Source organism: Notolepis coatsorum (genome assembly GCF_963971535.1).
Source record: "Notolepis coatsorum genome assembly, chromosome: 20".
Classification (NCBI taxonomy): domain Eukaryota; kingdom Metazoa; phylum Chordata; class Actinopteri; order Aulopiformes; family Paralepididae; genus Notolepis; species Notolepis coatsorum.
Genome location: NC_140184.1, coordinates 75,063,223 through 75,082,387, shown reverse-complemented (window position 1 = coordinate 75,082,387; position 19,165 = coordinate 75,063,223).

Below are 19,165 nucleotides of genomic sequence, written 5' to 3'. Positions count from 1 at the left end.
TATGTCCCTGTTGAAGCCATTCCTCTCATCGCCCTTGGCCCCGCCACTGCCTGTGGTTCCTCCGCCCCGGTTTATTGGCGGTCAACCCATTTACACGGTGCGGAGGATACTGGGTTGTAGGCGGAGGGGTAGGGGGTTTCAGTTCTTGGTGGATTGGGAGGGGTACGGGACAGAAGAGCGTTCTTGGGTGCCTCAAAGGGATATTTTAGATCCCAGCCTGATCGTTGATTTCCGGCGGCTGAATCCCGAGGCTCCTAGGTGAACGTCTGGTGCCGTTCGTCGGGGGAGGGTACTGTTACGTTCTGGACACCGACCTCGGTCGGTGACCACCCACATTCCTGGCATATGTCACTGGGCTTGTCACCTGTCATTTCCCTGTCAATTAGTGCTGTCACTTAGGGGTGGTTCCTGATTGGCTGTCACGGGGGTGTGTGTGGAATGTTGGTATTTGGTGTCTATGTAACATACCTCTCTTCTGCTTGTCCATTGTCAGGTCTTCACTAATTGCGTTCGGCGATAACGCGGACGGTTCTACTCTGGACCTCCAATAAGCTCCCATTTACCTTATTTTCCACTTGTGCTATTAGCACTTGTTCTCTCTTAGAATTTACTCTGTGTTCTTACTATTAAAGTCGAACCTGTTCAAGAGTAAACACTCTCTGTCTCTGTGATTGCCTTCACCCATTGGAATTCACCTACCTGCATTCTGACACCTGACTGAACGGTCTGGGGACGAATGATTAAGGCGGAGTTTCAGTATTATCGATGATGAATGTGAAAAATAGGATCTGACCTGATGGTACCTATACTTTATCTTGTATTATGTATGTATATACATATATTGTATGTCTGAATGGTGTATCTATGGAATAACCACTTTCTCTATCACACTCTCACATATGCATATATAGCCACATACGCATGTCTAGGACACACATACACTTATGTGTACATAACTGAATTACACACACTCATATGCACATGGCTGAGATATACATGTCAGAGGCACACATACACGCATATACTCACATATAGGAAGCAGGCATATACACACGTACTTATACACATATCTGAAGCATAAGCTCTCACTTACACATATAGGGGATATACAGATACATATGGGACACACACAAATACATAGCTGAGACACACATACATATACACACCTGAGATATACACTCACACACATGGCAGAGACGTACATGGATACAAGACACACACGAAATGTAGGATCACAGTCACATACCTGAGAGATGCACACACACACACATATGAGACATACACACATACTTACGTGAGACACGTATCCACATACACATATCTGAGACACACATTCATACATGTTCTCACACACACTTACATATATCTGAGACGCATCCTCTCACATGCACTATGGAGAAAGATGGCATCCCGATAGAAGATGCAGCACATACCTGCTTCGCAGGTAGATCGGTCTACATGTAATGTATGTGCATCTTGGTTATATATGCACAATATATAGTAATGTTTTTTGTAAGTGTTTTTTTAAATTTCCATGTCAGTTTTTAGTATGTTTGTATAAGTCTTTTGTATGTTTTATATGTTATTACGAAAAAGAAAAAGACAAATCTTGGATTTTGCATATTATGCTGTTGAAAGATGTCTCTTGAACATTTGTAAGATTTGTGCAAAAATATCAATAAAAATTAAAACAATAGAAGTACAGTATAGTATCTTTTTACTAACCAAGCTAACATGAACCAAGCTAAACTTACCTGAAATAGGTGCTGCAGCCACACAGGATTGCCTTGTGGGCGTTAAACTCAGTGCAGTTGACTTTAATAACCACATCACAGAACCTTCCCTCCAGACGCAGTTCATTAAGGATTGTACAGGATATGGCGCTTGTTTCCTTTTCCATGTGGTGATTTTAAATTGTATCTACAGAATATATTCAAGCTTATAGACAAGTAGCCGGAAACAACAAGTGAGATCTTCTGAGAGAATTGTTGAATAGATACACAAATGTTCTAGAATGTTTGATTATGACATCATACTGTGACATCACAATGGAACATGTTGAATAGATACACAAATGTTCTAGAATGTTTGATTATGACATCATACTGTGACATCACAACGGAACATGTTTGAGTTCCAAAAACGAAAAACAAAAGGATATATTTAAAAAAAATATATATATTAATTAAATAATAAAGATAAAACGGGAATAAAACAACTAGATAAGATAGTAAAAATAGCTAAATAAGACGAAAGGTAAGACAATAACATAAGACAATAAAAATAATTACAAATAAAATAATAATAAAGACAGAAAAATTCAATAGTTATAATAATAAAATAGCTAAATTAGATAGTAAACAATAAGAAAAAAAATTATAACAGTAAAATAAGACATGAAAATGAATAACAAATAAAATAATAAAAGAAACAACGTAAAATAATGATACAAATTATAATAAAATATTTAAGTAAAAATAATAGAAATAAAGAAAAATAAGACAATAAAATAAAGATAGTAATTAATTTAAAAGCTAGTTTAAAAACGTACGTTTTGACCTGGTTTTAAAAAGTGCCAACCGAGTGTGCTGTCCTAATGACCTGCAGGAGAGTGTTCCACAGTTTTGGGGCGTAGCAGCTGAAAGCAGTGATCCTGCAGGTCACGGCACCACTTGTAACTCTGCTGTGGACACTGAGCACCTGGCTCCAGCAGCAGGCACGTGCACTCATAGAGCCCAGATGGTGCTTGAGCACCTGCCCTTTTGTGCCTCATAAAAAAGTGCCCTTTTTACTCCAGTTTTTTTTTACCATTTTTTTTTTTTTATTATTATTATATAGAGAGAGTGATCTGCAATCTGATTTGGTTGGGGGTGCAATTCCTAACAGGCTCAACCATATGGATAAAGGTACCCATATTATGTGCATTACACAAACTAAAAACAGATATTACATTACATTACACAAACTAAAACAAAAATAAACCACGTGAACTTTGGAAATTACTCAATAATCAACTAGGCTGCAGTAAAAAACTCAAAACCAGGTTCTCAAACATAAACATAAAGACGGACAACACGCTTATCACAGACAAACTGGATGTAGCCAATTACTTAAACACTTTCTTCACAAACATAGCCACAACACTGGTAAACAAACTACCCTCCCACTCAGGGCAGTATGGGGTAGAACACATAGTAGCATACTACTACAAGAACCTAGGCGTCCACAAAGACGATTTCAAACTGGAAATGGTAACTACAGATGAGGTACTCAAAAAACTGAGCGCCCTCCAACCGAACAAGGCCACTGGCCATGACAACATCCCCTCCAAATTCCTCAGAGACTCAGCAGCCGCCATCACCCCAGTCATCACACACATAATAAACCTCTAAAACAGGGACACGTCCCCAAGGACTTCAAAATTGCGAGAGTAACACCCCTGCACAAAAAGGGCAGCAAATTAGACCCAGGCAACTACCGCCCTGTTTCTATCCTTACATCCATCTCGAAAGTCATGGAAAAAATAGTATACGAACAGGTCGAAAAGTACCTCGCGGAAAAAAATCTAATCTACGAATTCCAATCTGGCTTCAGAACATCCCACTCCACTGACACATGCCTTCTCTATTTGAACGACCACATCAAGCAAGAGGTGGACGCGGGCAAATACTGCGGCATGGTCATGCTAGACCTACAAAAGGCCTTCGACACTGTCAATCACACCATTCTGATTGACAAGCTAAAAGCAATTGGTTTTGATAGTTTATCAGTGAGCTGGATACACTCCTACCTGGAGGGGAGAGAACAGATGGTGGGGGTAAACGGTATCCTATCCCCCCCCCTCACAGTGAACTGTGGTGTTCCACAAGGAAGCATACTAGGACCGCTACTGTTCCTAATTTATGCAAATGACATGTCGTCAGCTTGTGACTGCAACTTGTTCCTGTTTGCGGACGACTCAGCCCTGCTGGTCTCTGACAAGAACAAGTTACAGGTTGAAAAAACCAGTGGGTGACAATATTGTCACAAGGAAAGATGAAATTACCTACCTGGGTTCCATCCTAGAGGCTAATCTTTCCTGTGACAAAATGGCATCCAATGTAATAAAAAAGGTCAACCAACAAACTCGATTCTTGTACCGCCCTACAGTGTACAGTGTCCCCACCAGTGTCCCCACCCCCCCCCCCCCCCCCCACCTCCAGTGTACAGCCCCACCCAACCCCACCCCACCTACCCAACCTCCTCCAATGTACAGTTTCTATGTCAAATGTATATACACTCTTTTTCTGGATTTTTTTTTAGTATCACAAACGGTACTGTATTTGCAAATCTGGTATGTCATAAATGTATAGATGTACTGTCTATCTGTATGTCGTGTGTGTCATATGATGAATTGAAAATGGTGGACCCTGATGTAAACAAGACGAAAGTCTTTCTCTGGTCTGCATCCCCTTAACAATTGTATGTATTGAGCTGTACAGTACTGTACCCATTCTGCAATCTGTTAATAAACTTTTCAATCAATCAATCCCTATAGACCAGGAAGTAACCACTACACCTCCCTCTAGACCAGGAAGTAACCACTACACCTCCCTATAGACCAGGAAGTAACCACTACACCTCCCTATAGACCAGGAAGTAACCACTACACCTCCCTCTAGACCAGGAAGTAACCACTACACCTCCCTATAGACCAGGAAGTAACCACTACACCTCCATATAGACCAGGAAGTAACCACTACACCTCCCTCTAGACCAGGAAGTAACCAATACACCTCCCTATAGACCAGGACGTAACCACTGCACCTCCCTATAGACCAGGAAGTAGGGGTGGACAGTATGGTCTAAAATGTATATCACGGTATAATTTGAAGCATAGACGGTAACGGTATATATCACAGTATCAGCGTTTCGTTAGAATAAATTTTTTTGCCTGAGGCAGGCTATATAAATAATGACATCCTCAAGGCATGTAGATTTATAATATTTTAACTTAAAACTAGACTACTTTTGCGTATAGTCATTATATTCCAAATAAAATAAGTCCCGAGACTCCATGCTGCTGCCGACTTTAAATCAAATGGGTGTCTGTGGGCAGTCGCCCGACATTAATAAACAGCAGTCTGTTATAATCACATTTTTATGAGCTAACGAATTCCGTTATATTGGACATTTGTATTAATTATATCAAGCGAAGAACTGAGAAATTTGGCAGAGAGAGACGGCAACATTATCGTGGGTTTGCGTGATGACTCTCTCCACCTCGCAACGACTTATTTGCAAAGAGTATGTCGCTGCAGAGCAGCAGATTCAGCTGTTTTAAGGCTCTATCTGGGGACCGCTCAACAGCGCCCCCCACCCAATAGCTGAATTGCCAATGGCTGAATTGGAGTACTGCACGGTGCCGGTACAGATGGGTGGGTTATGGTGGATTATGCGGCTCTGCAGCTGCATATGCTTCTCGCAAAATCCAACATCCAGCTCGCGCTGCCCAGCCGTCAGAACACTACACATCATAATGTTCACAGCAAACTGTAGTTGATCACCAGGTATGTTTTATTAACGTAGAATAATTCATATAAGAAAAACGATAGGGAAATATCTTACCTTTCTCCACTGGTTAAAAATGCCAGGAACTGAAATTGAAACTTGCAGTGCGCCGCGGTGATATGTGTTTATTATGAAATTACAATTGCGTGTTGACACGCCCACTGCACGAAGCCTCCTAAATAACTTTTTCCAGTTTGCACAAATCTATTATCTATGACTAATTCTATCTTTTTTTAGGGGCAAATGCGAGTGAAATAGTCGCGCTGTGGTTACATGACGTCATTGCTATTTTAGAGCTGCTCTACCGGTTATAAGGTATAGTCAAAATCCATACCGTAGAGCAAATTCATACCGTTTATACCGTATACCGTTTATACCATCCACCCCTACCAGGAAGTAACCACTACACCTCCCTATAGACCAGGAAGTAACCACTACACCTCCCTATAGACCAGGAAGTAACCACTACACCTCCCTATAGACCAGGAAGTAACCACTACACCTCCCTATATACCAGGGCTAGGGCCCAGGAGACCAAATGAGACGACTTAACACAATCCCGCCCAAGAACGGATATATCCGTGTTTCGAATCCATGCTTAAAGGACCGTGGCAAGTTGTTTTGGCTTTTATTCCATTTTAATAACCTATTCAAGGTCGCCGAGCTGCACTGCAGATGTACCCTACTCTTTGAATTCGAGAAAGTGCATTACTGGCCAGATCCTCTTACGGGCGCTATCGCGATAATGCAGTGTTCCCTGTGGCCGAAGTTTTCTTTTTCTTTTTTTATCTCTAATGTAGTTTTCTACTCACCTGAAGCGATCCCTATAGCCTGTTGCACGGAATACGTTTTGGATCGCGGATTTCAGTGTGCAGTAAGGGGATTTATCATCAGCCAATGGACATATCTATCTACCAGATGGCGATCGATAACTGGGAAATGGTCTGGAAGATCCAACCGGCTCATGGTAAGATCTTTTTCACGTAAATTACAGCCCGATCGGGCCTTGTTATGATACTCAACGAGCCGATCAGCCTATGTGGCTACTTAGATGAACACGGTTATTGGTAATCTGTGGACTGTGCAAGTCTGTTTACATATGCTGGTCGTCTAGACGATATTAGACGCATCCCAGTGGCCGCCAATGTGTTAATGAGGCGACAGCATGGATGGGAATGTCATGATTTTTTTATTTACATAATGAGCATCGTCTTTTGAATTTGCATGATGTTGACATTGAAAAGGAGCGTTTGTTGACAACTTTGTCTCAGGAGCTGATATGTTAGACTGCTACTGTTTCACATTATCCATAATAAATATATGTATGTGATCGTAGATATGTTTTCATACAATCCCTGACCAGCGTACACAACGCAATTGTGAAGGACCAAACAAGAAGAGCTGACAGTCAAAGGAGAGAGAGAGAGAGAGAGAGAGAGAGAGAGAGAGAGAGAGAGAGAGAGAGAGAGAGAGAGAGATCTATAAAACAATATGAAGTGCTAATTAAAGCCACCATCCAAATAAAATCAATTTGAATTTGTTTAGAGATGGACCCAGGGAGCTGTTGACTCTGACCCTAGCCCAATCTTCGATCATGCCTCGTGTGTACCTACATTTTCCTTCCAGCCATTTTCATCTAGTGAAACTCTCAATATCTTGCAATCCATAGACCCTAAGTGTTCTACTGGTGTGGACAATTTAGACAATTTTTTTATAAAACTGGCAGCCCCTGTCATTTGTGAGCCATTGTCACACATCTTTAACCTTTCTATTGCATCTGGCATAGTCCCGCAAGTGTGGAAATCTGCCAAGGTGCTCCCCTTGCATAAAGGGGGGGATAGGGATAAGATGGATAACTATCGTCCTATCTCCAAACTATCATGCCTAGCCAAAGCAATGAAGACCTTGGTAAACAACCAATTAAAAACGTTTTTCTCAAGTTGCTCAGTGCTAAGTACTCACCAATCAGGTTTCAGAGCAAATCATAGTACTATTACAGCTGTTACTTTGGTCACTAATGACATTATTTCAGCCCTGGACAATGGGAAGCATTGTGCAGTTCTCTTTGTAGTTTGATACAGTAGACCATCACTTGCTTTTGAATAGTCTAGCTAGCATTGGCCTGGATAAAGCCGCTTGTGCTTGGTTTCAGGACTATTTATCTTCAAGGTGTCAATCTGTGAATTCAGGTAACTTTCAATCTGATTTCCTGCCATTGTCTAAGGGTGTACCACAGGGTTCGGTATTGGGGCCGGTCCTCTTTACAATCTATATTAATGATATTGTTTCTAGTCTTTCAGCACTAGCAGGTTGTCAGGCTCATCTTTATGCGGATGATACAGTCGTCTACTGCATTGCGAATACTGTTCAGGAAGCTATTGTGAACCTGCAGCTTGCGTTTGACACTCTCCAAAATGCTCTAGCTAAGCTCAAGTTAGTGCTTAATGTTAGTAAAACCAAGTCTATGATGTTTTCTATTTCTATTATAGATTATGACATGCTACACCTAACAACAGCAAATGGTTTGTATATTGAAAGAGTTAGTGAGTATAAATATCGTTAGGTTATGGCTATAACCAAGTTCTGTTAGTTAGGGGTGACGCTTGGCATCACACTGCACTCCCTCGCGTACGTGCACGCGCACTGAATACATTCCACAAATGTACCTTTAATACCAGTATTAGTCTGACCACACCCCTCATCAGCTTACCTTCATAAGCAGGTGTGTGGTCACCTGCTCTCCTCCTTCCCAAGCTTTCACCACAAGGTGAGGTCAAGGGCTGCAGCGGCCGTCTGATGCCAAGCGTCACCCCTAACTAACAGAACTTGGATATAGCCATAACCTAACGTTCTGTTCCGTTAGGGGCTCTGCTTGGCATCACACTGCACAAAGGGAGGCCAAGCGGAGCCGCTGGCTGACAAATACACCCCGCTGAAGGCCCCCCACAACCAACAGAACAGGGAGGGCCGAGCCCCCCCGACCCCCCCTAATGGAGGGCACCCTCCCTATTAGAGGTCTACCGAGAGGGCAACGGACCCGACCGCGCGAAGAGGCACTCAAGCAACTCAACGCACAGGGTGAGCAGACCGTGGCTTGACCCCACGACTACACCCACGCACAACCCGCATGCCACGCGGGAACGAACGTAGGAAACAACCTCGTTACTGCCCCCAGAATCACGGGATCAAGGGCAAACCCAACCCCGTGGCAAGGCCGTAGTAGCGGAGCGCGAAGGAAGACCCAGACCCACCAAAAGGACTGGACTCCCTGGAATGGGGGCCCGGAGAAGTCCATGATGCCAGCATCAAGACCCCACCAGGTGGGCACCTAGTGACCCCGCCCCCCACATCGCCAGCGTATTCGGACAAAGGCCCCTCAGCCGAGCGGGCCCCGTCCTCCCCAACAGTACACCGCCTGGAACACGGGCCCTGCAACAGGCAGACAGCATGGTCGTAACACACAAGAGTTAACCAACGGAAGCAGGCAGTGCACTGGGAAAAAAGACCAGGCAACAGGCTGTCAACCCAAGCCTGGAGACTGCGGACGAGGCAGGCGCCTGAAGGACAGCTGAACACAGCCGCCCCGGCGGAAGGGGCGTATGCTGGCATTGTCGCATAACCAAGCCTTTAAACAGCATGTCAGAAGTGGGATTCAAACCCATGCCTCTATTCAGAGACCAGAAGCCCCATCGCTATGGAAGTTTCACCTTGAGTCAGGCTCCTTAGACCACTCGGCCATCCTGACAGCTGCCCACAGAAAAAGGCCCATACGATCGGCAGACGTCATGAACGTGCAGGGGCACCCTCAACCGGAGAACCGGGAGTTGACACTGCAGCAACACACCAGAGAACCAACCACCTAGGCATTACCCTATGCAATGGGTGGTCCCATAACCCCTCAGGAAAGAAACCCCAAAAACACACCTGCGTCACCGCCGCAGCCTGCGTTCTGGTTTCCAAAAGGGCTATCCCGGGCCTACGGGTCAACGAACATTACCCCGGACCAGGCCCGGTGATACGGGGGACACAGGGTCCCCCGAGGAGGTTAAAACCACCCCAACAGGCCCCTCTGCGCCAAGCGCAAGAGAAGAGCGTAAAAATGGAAGACCAGCCCCAGCACCCCGCACTCGGTATTCCCAGGAGGTCACCCAACCAAGTACCAACCAAGACCAACCCGCACAGCGGCCGAAATCCGACGAGATCGGGCGCGTACAGGTCGGCACGGCCGTAAGCCATTACGACAGTGCAGAATACAACGCACCTAACAAGGGTTCCATAACGCTCAACCCTGTGACACCCGGACCGACCTAGCATTTTTCCCCCTGAAAAAACCCCAAGTCCCTCAGGGTACCAGAACAGCAGATCTGCATCCCCAGCGGACAACGGGTGCAACTGATCTGGACCAGCGCGACCAGAACCAGTCCCGTGCCCTAATCACGCCAACCTGCCAACCCCAGGAGAAGGGGCAGATATGCGTGTTGATCCCAACATAAAAAGAAGGCGCCACCCAGACGTGTCGGTATGAACCGCGCCCGGTGGCCCACCCCTAGGGCGTGAGACCCTTCCCCATATGTCCAGACCCATTCCGTCATCATCCCCTGACATGAACGGGAACCCATCGACAACCACACAGGGTGTCGGAAGAGGAAAAAAACCCCATCCCAATTGCTTTATAAAAACGCTGTTTCAACCCCAAGCAATCAAGGCGCGCCAGTCAGCCTATGCCCCAAAAGCACATCCTGAGCTAGCAGGATATTGAATCCCCAAGACGCCCAGGGGAACGACAAGAGGGGCGAGATGCAATCAACTCCATGAATGAATGAATGAAAAAGTTTACCCAACAGACTGCAGAAAGGGTACAACCCAGTACGGCAATACACACAATAGGTTAAGGGGAGGCAGACCTGAGAAAGACGTTAGTCTTGTTTCCATCAGGGACCCTCATTTCCAATCCATCATAGACACATTCAACTCTTTATAAAAATAAAGAAAAAGCATCACCCGTATGACCCAACTGCACAGCTGGGAGTAAAAAACCTGTTTTTCACATGATTTCAATCCAGTCACTCTTTTTAATCAGAGTGTAAGACCAGACCCTCCCAGAAACACCTTCCCACATGAGACCATAGCCAAGAAAAAGATATGTAAACTGTGAGTCACGTGACCAATTGACTCAAGTTGACACAAAAACCGGGCGCAGCAGAACTGTGAGCCCTACGCCCTAACCTCGACATCTTTAAGACACCAGCTCATGGAAGGCGTCGCCATAGCAACACCGCTACAACGGGCGGGGAAACCTACCGGATCCTGTCATGTAATAGGAGTCGGTAGAATACCCCTCCCCCCCCCCCCCCCCCCCCCCTGCCAAGCACTGGCTTGGCCCTGACTGGCTCAGCAGAAGAGATCAAAAAATCCCCTAAACCAATCAAGTGGGAAAGGAGGGGTTTATTCGACACCCCCTCCCGAAAACACACCCTTTATCCCTACACACAGAAAAACAACCGTAGCCATCTTGAAAAACCTCCGGTAGAAAACAAAGCATAGCGAAGCTAATACAATGTCCGCTACCCACAAAATGTGTAAAGGTTTTACAACAAAAACACAAGTCGCCTGTGCGTGAATACTATACCCGTTGCCTATGTCGTACATAGGAAAAAACGCTGATCGAGAGTAAACGGCTAGGCCGTGAAATGTGTGTGTACGAGTATTACTGCAACTAAACAACACAGCATTGTGAAACACATATACTTAGTTCAAGCAATGGAATAACACCAGTTCTAACTGCATGTGGAGCATCAAGCTAAATAGAACCTATTACCGAGTGTACGTTGCAGACCTTGCTTAACCTCGTAACACAACACAACTCATCCCACAACGTAAAAGGGCAGATTCATATATACACAACCCCACCATATGATTTGTTTGAAGAAACACACAGTTTGTTCGGCCAAAACACAGTCCCCCTCCATCGGGGAACTTTTTTATTTAACTAACTAAATCGTGTCAAGGCACAAAATCATAGAGGGGCCGGGGAGGGTGTAGAGGAGAGGGGACACAGAGGGGAAAAAGTCACTGTTAACGGCGTCTGCCACCTCGCGCTGCTCGAGTCTTGCCACCCCGAGGAGCCCCGGAGGGACGGTAGGTTACAGTCTGCTGGACACGACGTTCCCTACCGTCTCCTCCGGTCTGGGATGGGCCGGCCGTGGCCGAAGCGCCATGTCGTCCCCTGGCCCTCTTGGCAGGGCCAGCAGCGGCGGCGGAGGCAGTGTTAGCGGCGATGGAGACAGCTCGACGTCGCGGAAGCCTTCTGACTCCACCGGCAAAGACGGGAGGCGGAAAATGGGGTTGGAGAATGGACCTCTCCTCTGCCATCTCTCTGCATGTTGAGGACATCAACCGCAGGGCCTTCCCGAATAGGCCAGCGTCGGAGAGGGCGGCCGTCAGAAGAGGAGCTCTCTTCTTCTCTGGCACACGGGCCTGCTCCAGCCAAAGGTGACGCTGGCCCAGGGTGGCCAGGGCGCGCACTTTCCCCATGGCTATGGCCAGCACCTGGGAAAGGTGCAGGACAGCTCCCGCAGCCTGGGTGATCTGATCGCATTTCACCTCGTTCAGATTCGTGCCGCCCGTCATTATCCCCGATACAAATCTAGCCAGGTGGGCGATGTTAGACGCCGCAGCTAGCGATTGTGTACCAGCGATAAATGACTGGTCACCCCAATAAGCCAATCGCCTAGCCGATTTCCCCTGGAGGACCGGCTTGCATAGTGGTTCCCACACCATATCCGGACAGAGGAGCGCGGCCATCGGACTGTCAAGCCGAGGCACGCCCTCCCCCATACCTTTGACCAACCCTGCCACCCGCGTAACTGGTACGTAGGTAGGAGTCAGTCCCATGATGTTGGTCACCGCCTGACCCCGTCGAACATAGGCCCCCATCGATGGGGAAAATGGGTAGACAACGTCCACCCCTCTCACTGGGGGACGCTGCCAGGGATGGCCTATGAGGTCATCAGGGACAGGTGCAGGCAATGGCAGCGGCAGCGGCACGCCGTTTGCGGCGGCGGCTACCGCCATGAGCTCGGGAAACAAGGCCTGCAGTTCCCCCTGCGAACCTTCCTCCACCGACCCCGCATCCCTCACATACAGCAGGCTGCGACTGGTCAAGGAGCCACAGTCTGATGTGGCCGACAGTAGGGCATCCTGCTGATGAGGCCAAGGTGGTTCCTCGACATCCTCGAACAGGGCGCCCCATGGAGCCATTTCCCCCCCCTCCGGGGTCTCCTGAGGAGGGATACTCTCCTCCACGGGGCCCTCATACAAAAACCCGTCCGCCTCGTCCATGAAGTCCTCAGTCTCCATTGGAAATCCCGAGCCGGACGCATCTTCGCTGGTCTCCAGCAGTTCCCCAAACCCAGGCCGTTCGCGCCTGCACGCCACCATCTTGCGACGTGAGCGAGCAGACGCGAAAGGTTTGCGTCGCAAATCCTCCGGCTCCAAGACAACCCCCCGTTCACCAACGGGCGATTCCCCAGAACCAGAGGAACCAGAGTCGAGATCAGGCCATCGCCGGAGCGACGGCACCGAACCCTCGGCTCTTCGGTGAGGCAAACTATCCACCGGCAGTCTCCCGGGCTGGGTCGGCAACCACGAGAGTGGCAACAGCCCAGCACCGATGCGCACGACGGAGGCGGGAATGGAGAACCGCTGGTGAAGAGTAGGTCTAGCGGGTCTACTCTCCGCGGAATACATTATGACCCAACTTTTTCTTGTACAACAGATGTGAGAGAAGAAACAATTAAGCACAATGTAAACCCGTCACAACTCTTTTCAACTAACAACACGTCAGGTGGGGTACTACCGAGGCACTTCCTTGTGGTGAAAGCGAGAAGGAGGAGAGCAGGTGACCACACACCTGCTTATGAAGGTAAGCTGATGAGGGGTGTGGTCAGACTAATACTGGTATTAAAGGTACATTTGTGGAATTTATTCAGTGCGCGTGCACGTACGCGAGGGAGTGCAGTGTGATGCCAAGCAGAGCCCCTAACGGAACAGAACTTGGTATATGGCTGGATGATAAACTTTCTTTTAAATTCCATATAGATAACCTAGCTACAAAATTACGGCAAAAGATTGGTTTATTGTACCGTAACCGCGCTAGTTTTCCCATGTTCTGTAGGAAAAGAATTGTACAGGCTGTTTTTTTGTCAATATTGGACTATGGTGATGTCATTTACAGGCATGCGTCTGCGTCTACATTAATGCCTTTGGATTCTGCCTACCACTCCGTCCTAAGATTTATTACGGGTGACAAATATGATACTCACCATTGTCTTTTGTATGAGAGGGTAGGCTGGCCATCTCTCTCGTTGCGACGTAGTTATCATGGGTATCTTTTTATCTACAAAGCAATTATTGGCAAACTTCCACCTTATATTACATCTTTGTTGGTCTGGAGTGCTGTCACCTACCAAACTCGTTCGAATGATGGGCTTGTGCTCAGGGTGCCTCGAGTTCGGTCTGAGCTTGGAAAGTCTGCCTTCTCCTACGATGCTCCATACACATGGAATACCCTGCAAAAGACTCTAAAGCTCGGAACATTCCCGTCATTCATGGAGTTTAAAGGCATTGCACTTGACCTATGTACTGAATCATGTAATTGTTTTTAATCCATCATTGTAGTAATTGTAATTCATTGTAATTATTAACTGTTATGATATTTGTGTCCTTTGTTAACTCGCCATCACTGTAAATGAGGGAAACCTCAGTGCTTTCACGAGTATAAATAAAGGTTTGAAATGAATTGGGGCTCGTATAGTCTGGTCAACGTCTCATTTCACCCTAGAGCCTTTAGCCTCAATTACAGCATCCCACGAAAATAAATGAAGAAAAGCAGGGTGGCCACAGTGGTTCCCGCAGGCCTTTCCAACGCGAGCTGGTCTGGAACACTTGCTTGGCCTCCTCGTCAGGGCCTCCTCGTCAGGGCCTCCTCGTCAGGTCAGGGCCTCCTCGTCAGGGCCTCCTCGTCAGGTCAGGGCCTCCTCGTCAGGGCCTCCTCGTCAGGGCCTCCTCGTCAGGGCCTACTCGTCAGGGCCTCCTCGTCAGGTCAGGGCCTCCTCGTCAGGGCCTCCTCGTCAGGTCAGGGCCTCCTCGTCAGGGCCTCCTCGTCAGGGCCTCCTCGTCAGGTCAGGGCCTCCTCGTCAGGGCCTCCTCGTCAGGTCAGGGCCTCCTCGTCAGGGCCTCCTCGTCAGGGCCTCCTCGTCAGGGCCTCCTCGTCAGGGCCTCCTCGTCAGGGCTCAGGCTAATTGGGTCCAGAGATCCGTCCTCCACCCTGGAGATACTTTAGTATGAACGGGAGGCAGAGGCATCATCTGTTATTATTTAACCTTTCACTACACACTACAGAAGGTTAACCTTTCACTACCACACTACAGAAGGTTAACCTTTTACTACCACACTACATAAGGTTAACCCGTTCACTACCACACTACAGAAGGTTAACCTTTCACTACCACACTACATAAGGTTAACCCGTTCACTACCACACTACAGAAGGTTAACCTTTCACTACCACACTACAGAAGGTTAACCTTTCACTACCACACTACAGAAGGTTAACCTTTCACTACCACACTACAGAAGGTTAACCCGTTCACTACCACACTACAGAAGGTTAACCCGTTCACTACCACACTACAGAAGGTTAACCTTTCACTACCACACTACAGAAGGTTAACCTTTCACTACCACACTACAGAAGGTTAACCTTTTACTACCACACTACATAAGGTTAACCCGTTCACTACCACACTACAGAAGGTTAACCTTTCACTACCACACTACAGAAGGTTAACCTTTCACTACCACACTACAGAAGGTTAACCTTTCACTACCACACTACAGAAGGTTAACCTTTCACTACCACACTACAGAAGGTTAACCTTTCACTACCACACTACAGAAGGTTAACCCGTTCACTACCACACTACAGAAGGTTAACCTTTCACTACCACACTACAGAAGGTTAACCTTTCACTACCACACTACAGAAGGTTAACCTTTTACTACCACACTACATAAGGTTAACCCGTTCACTACCACACTACAGAAGGTTAACCGTTCACTACCACACTACAGAAGGTTAACCTTTCACTGCCACACTACAGAAGGTTAACCTTTCACTACCACACTACATAAGGTTAACCCGTTCACTACCACACTACAGAAGGTTAACCTTTCACTACCACACTACAGAAGGTTAACCTTTCACTACCACACTACAGAAGGTTAACCTTTTACTACCACACTACATAAGGTTAACCCGTTCACTACCACACTACAGAAGGTTAACCTTTTACTACCACACTACATAAGGTTAACCTTTCACTACCACACTACAGAAGGTTAACCTTTCACTACCACACTACAGGAAGGGTTAACCTTTCACTACCACACTACAGAAGGTTAACCTTTCACTACCACACTACAGAAGGTTAACCTTTCACTACCACACTACAGAAGGTTAAACTTTCACTACCACACGTACAGAAGGTTAACCTTTCACTACCACACTACAGAAGGTTAACCCGTTCACTACCACACTACAGAAGGTTAACCTTTCACTACCACACTACATAAGGTTAACCCGTTCACTACCACACTACAGAAGGTTAATCTTTCACTACCACACTACAGAAGGTTAACCTTTCACTACCACACTACAGAAGGTTAACCCTTTCACTACCACACTACAGAAGGTTAACCTTTCACTACCACACTACATAAGGTTAACCCGTTCACTACCACACTACAGAAGGTTAATCTGTCACTACCACACTACAGAAGGTTAACCCGTTCACTACCACACTACAGCAGGTTAACCCTTTCACTACCACACTACAGAAGGTTAATCTTTCACTACCACACTACAGAAGGTTAACCCGTTCACTACCACACTACAGAAGGTTAACCTTTCACTACCACACTACAGAAGGTTAACCTTTCACTACCACACTACAGAAGGTTAACCGTTCACTACCACACTACAGAAAGTTAACCTTTCACTGCCACACTACAGAAGGTTAACCTTTCACTACCACACTACAGAAGGTTAACCTTTCACTGCCACACTACAGAAGGTTAACCTTTTACTACCACACTACAGAAGGTTAACCTTTCACTACCACACTACAGAAGGTTAACCTTTCACTGCCACACTACAGAAGGTTAACCCTTTCACTACCACACTACAGAAGGTTAACCCTTTCACTACCATACTACAGAAGGTTAACCTTTCACTACCACACTACAGCAGGTTAACCCTTCACTACCAACTACAGAAGGTTAACCTTTCACTACCACACTACAGAAGGTTAACCAGTTCACTACCATACTACAGAAGGTTAACCTTTCACTACCAACTACAGAAGGTTAACCTTTCACTACCACACTACAGAATGTTAACCAGTTCACTGCCACACTACAGAAGGTTAACCTTTCACTACCACACTACAGAAGGTTAACCTTTCACTACCACACTACAGCAGATTAACCTTTCACTACCACACTACAGAAGGTTAACCCTTTCACTATCACACTGCAGAATGTTTAACCCTTTCACTACCATACTACAGAAGGTTAACCTTTCACTACCACACTACAGAAGGTTAAACTTTCACTACCAACTACAGAAGGTTAACCCGTTCACTACCACACTACAGAAGGTTAACCTTTCACTACCAAAATACAGAAGGTTAACCCGTTCACTACCACACTACAGAAGGTTAACATTTCACTACCACACTACAGCAGATTAACCTTTCACTACCACACTATAGAAGGTTAACTATTTCACTACCACACTACAGAAGGTTAACCCTTTCACTACCACACTACAGAAGGTTAACCTTTTACTACCACACTACATAATGTTAACCTTTCACTGCCACACTACAGAAGGTTAACCTTTCACTACCACACTACAGAAGGTTAACCTTTCACTACCATACTACAGAATGTTAACCTTTCATTACCACACTACATAAGGTTAACCCGTTCACTACCACACTACAGAAGGTTAACCTTTGACTACCACACTACAGAAGGTTAACCTTTCACTACCACACTACAGAAGGTTAACCTTTCACTACCACACTACAGAAGGTTAACCTTTCACTACCACACTACATAAGGTTAACCTTTCACTACCACACAACAGAAGGTTAACCTTTCACTACCACACTACAGAAGGTTAACCTTTCACTACCACACTACAGCGGGATAACCCATTCACTACCACACTACAGAAGGTTAACCTTTCTCTACCACACTACAGAAGGTTAACCTTTCACTACCACACTACAGCAAATTAACCGTTCACTACCACACTACAGAAGGTTAACCCTTTCACTACCACACTGCAGAATGTTAACCCTTTCACTACCATACTACAGAAGGTTAACTTTTCACTACCACACTACAAAAGGTTAAACTTTCACTACCAACTACAGAAGGTTAACCCGTTCACTACCACACTACAGAAGGTTAACCTTTCACTACCACACTACAGAAGGTTAACATTTCACTACCACACTACAGCAGATTAACCTTTCACTACCACACTACAGAAGGTTAACCATTTCACTACCACACTACAGAAGGTTAACCCTTTCACTACCACACTACAGAAGGTTAACCTTTTACTACCACACTACATAAGGTTAACCTTTCACTGCCACACTACAGAAGGTTAACCTTTCACTACCACACTACAGAAGGTTAACCTTTCACTACCATACTACAGAATGTTAACCTTTCACTACCACACTACAGAAGGTTAACCTTTGACTACCACACTACAGAAGGTTAACCTTTCACTACCACACTACAGAAGGTTAACCTTTCACTACCACACTACATAAGGTTAACCTTTCACTACCACACTACATAAGGTTAACCTTTCACTACCACACAACAGAAGGTTAACCTTTCACTACCACACTACAGAAGGTTAACCTTTCACTACCACACTACAGCGGGATAACCCATTCACTACCACACTACAGAAGGTTAACCTTTCACTACCACACTACAGAAGGTTAACCTTTCACTACCACACTACATAAGGTTAACCCTAACCCTACCACAACTACAGAAGGTTAACCTTTCACTACCACACTACAGACGATTAATGTGGCAGTGAAAGGGTTCACCTTCTGTATTGTCACAGTGAAAGGTTAACCTTCTGTAGTGTGGTAGTGAAAGGGTTAACCTTCTGTATTGTCGCTTTGGCTTCCTAGCTAGTGAGACGCAGCAGACAGTGGAGCATGAAATAAAGAGAGAGAGAGAGAGAGAGAGAGAGAGAGAGAGAGAGAGAGAGAGAGAGAGAGAGAGAGAGAGAGAGAGAGAGAGAGAGATAGAGAGAGAGATGCGGGGGGGGATATTCAAGCATGTGTTCATTTGTCTGATACCGCAGACCTACTTATAGTATAAGTGTGTCTGTGTCTCATAACATGCATGCAGTACTGTCTGAGTGACAGCAGGGGACATGTCATGGCAACAGTAGAAGTGGGTAGAAATGGAGGGGGGGTAGATGGACAGGCAATAATGGCATTTTGAG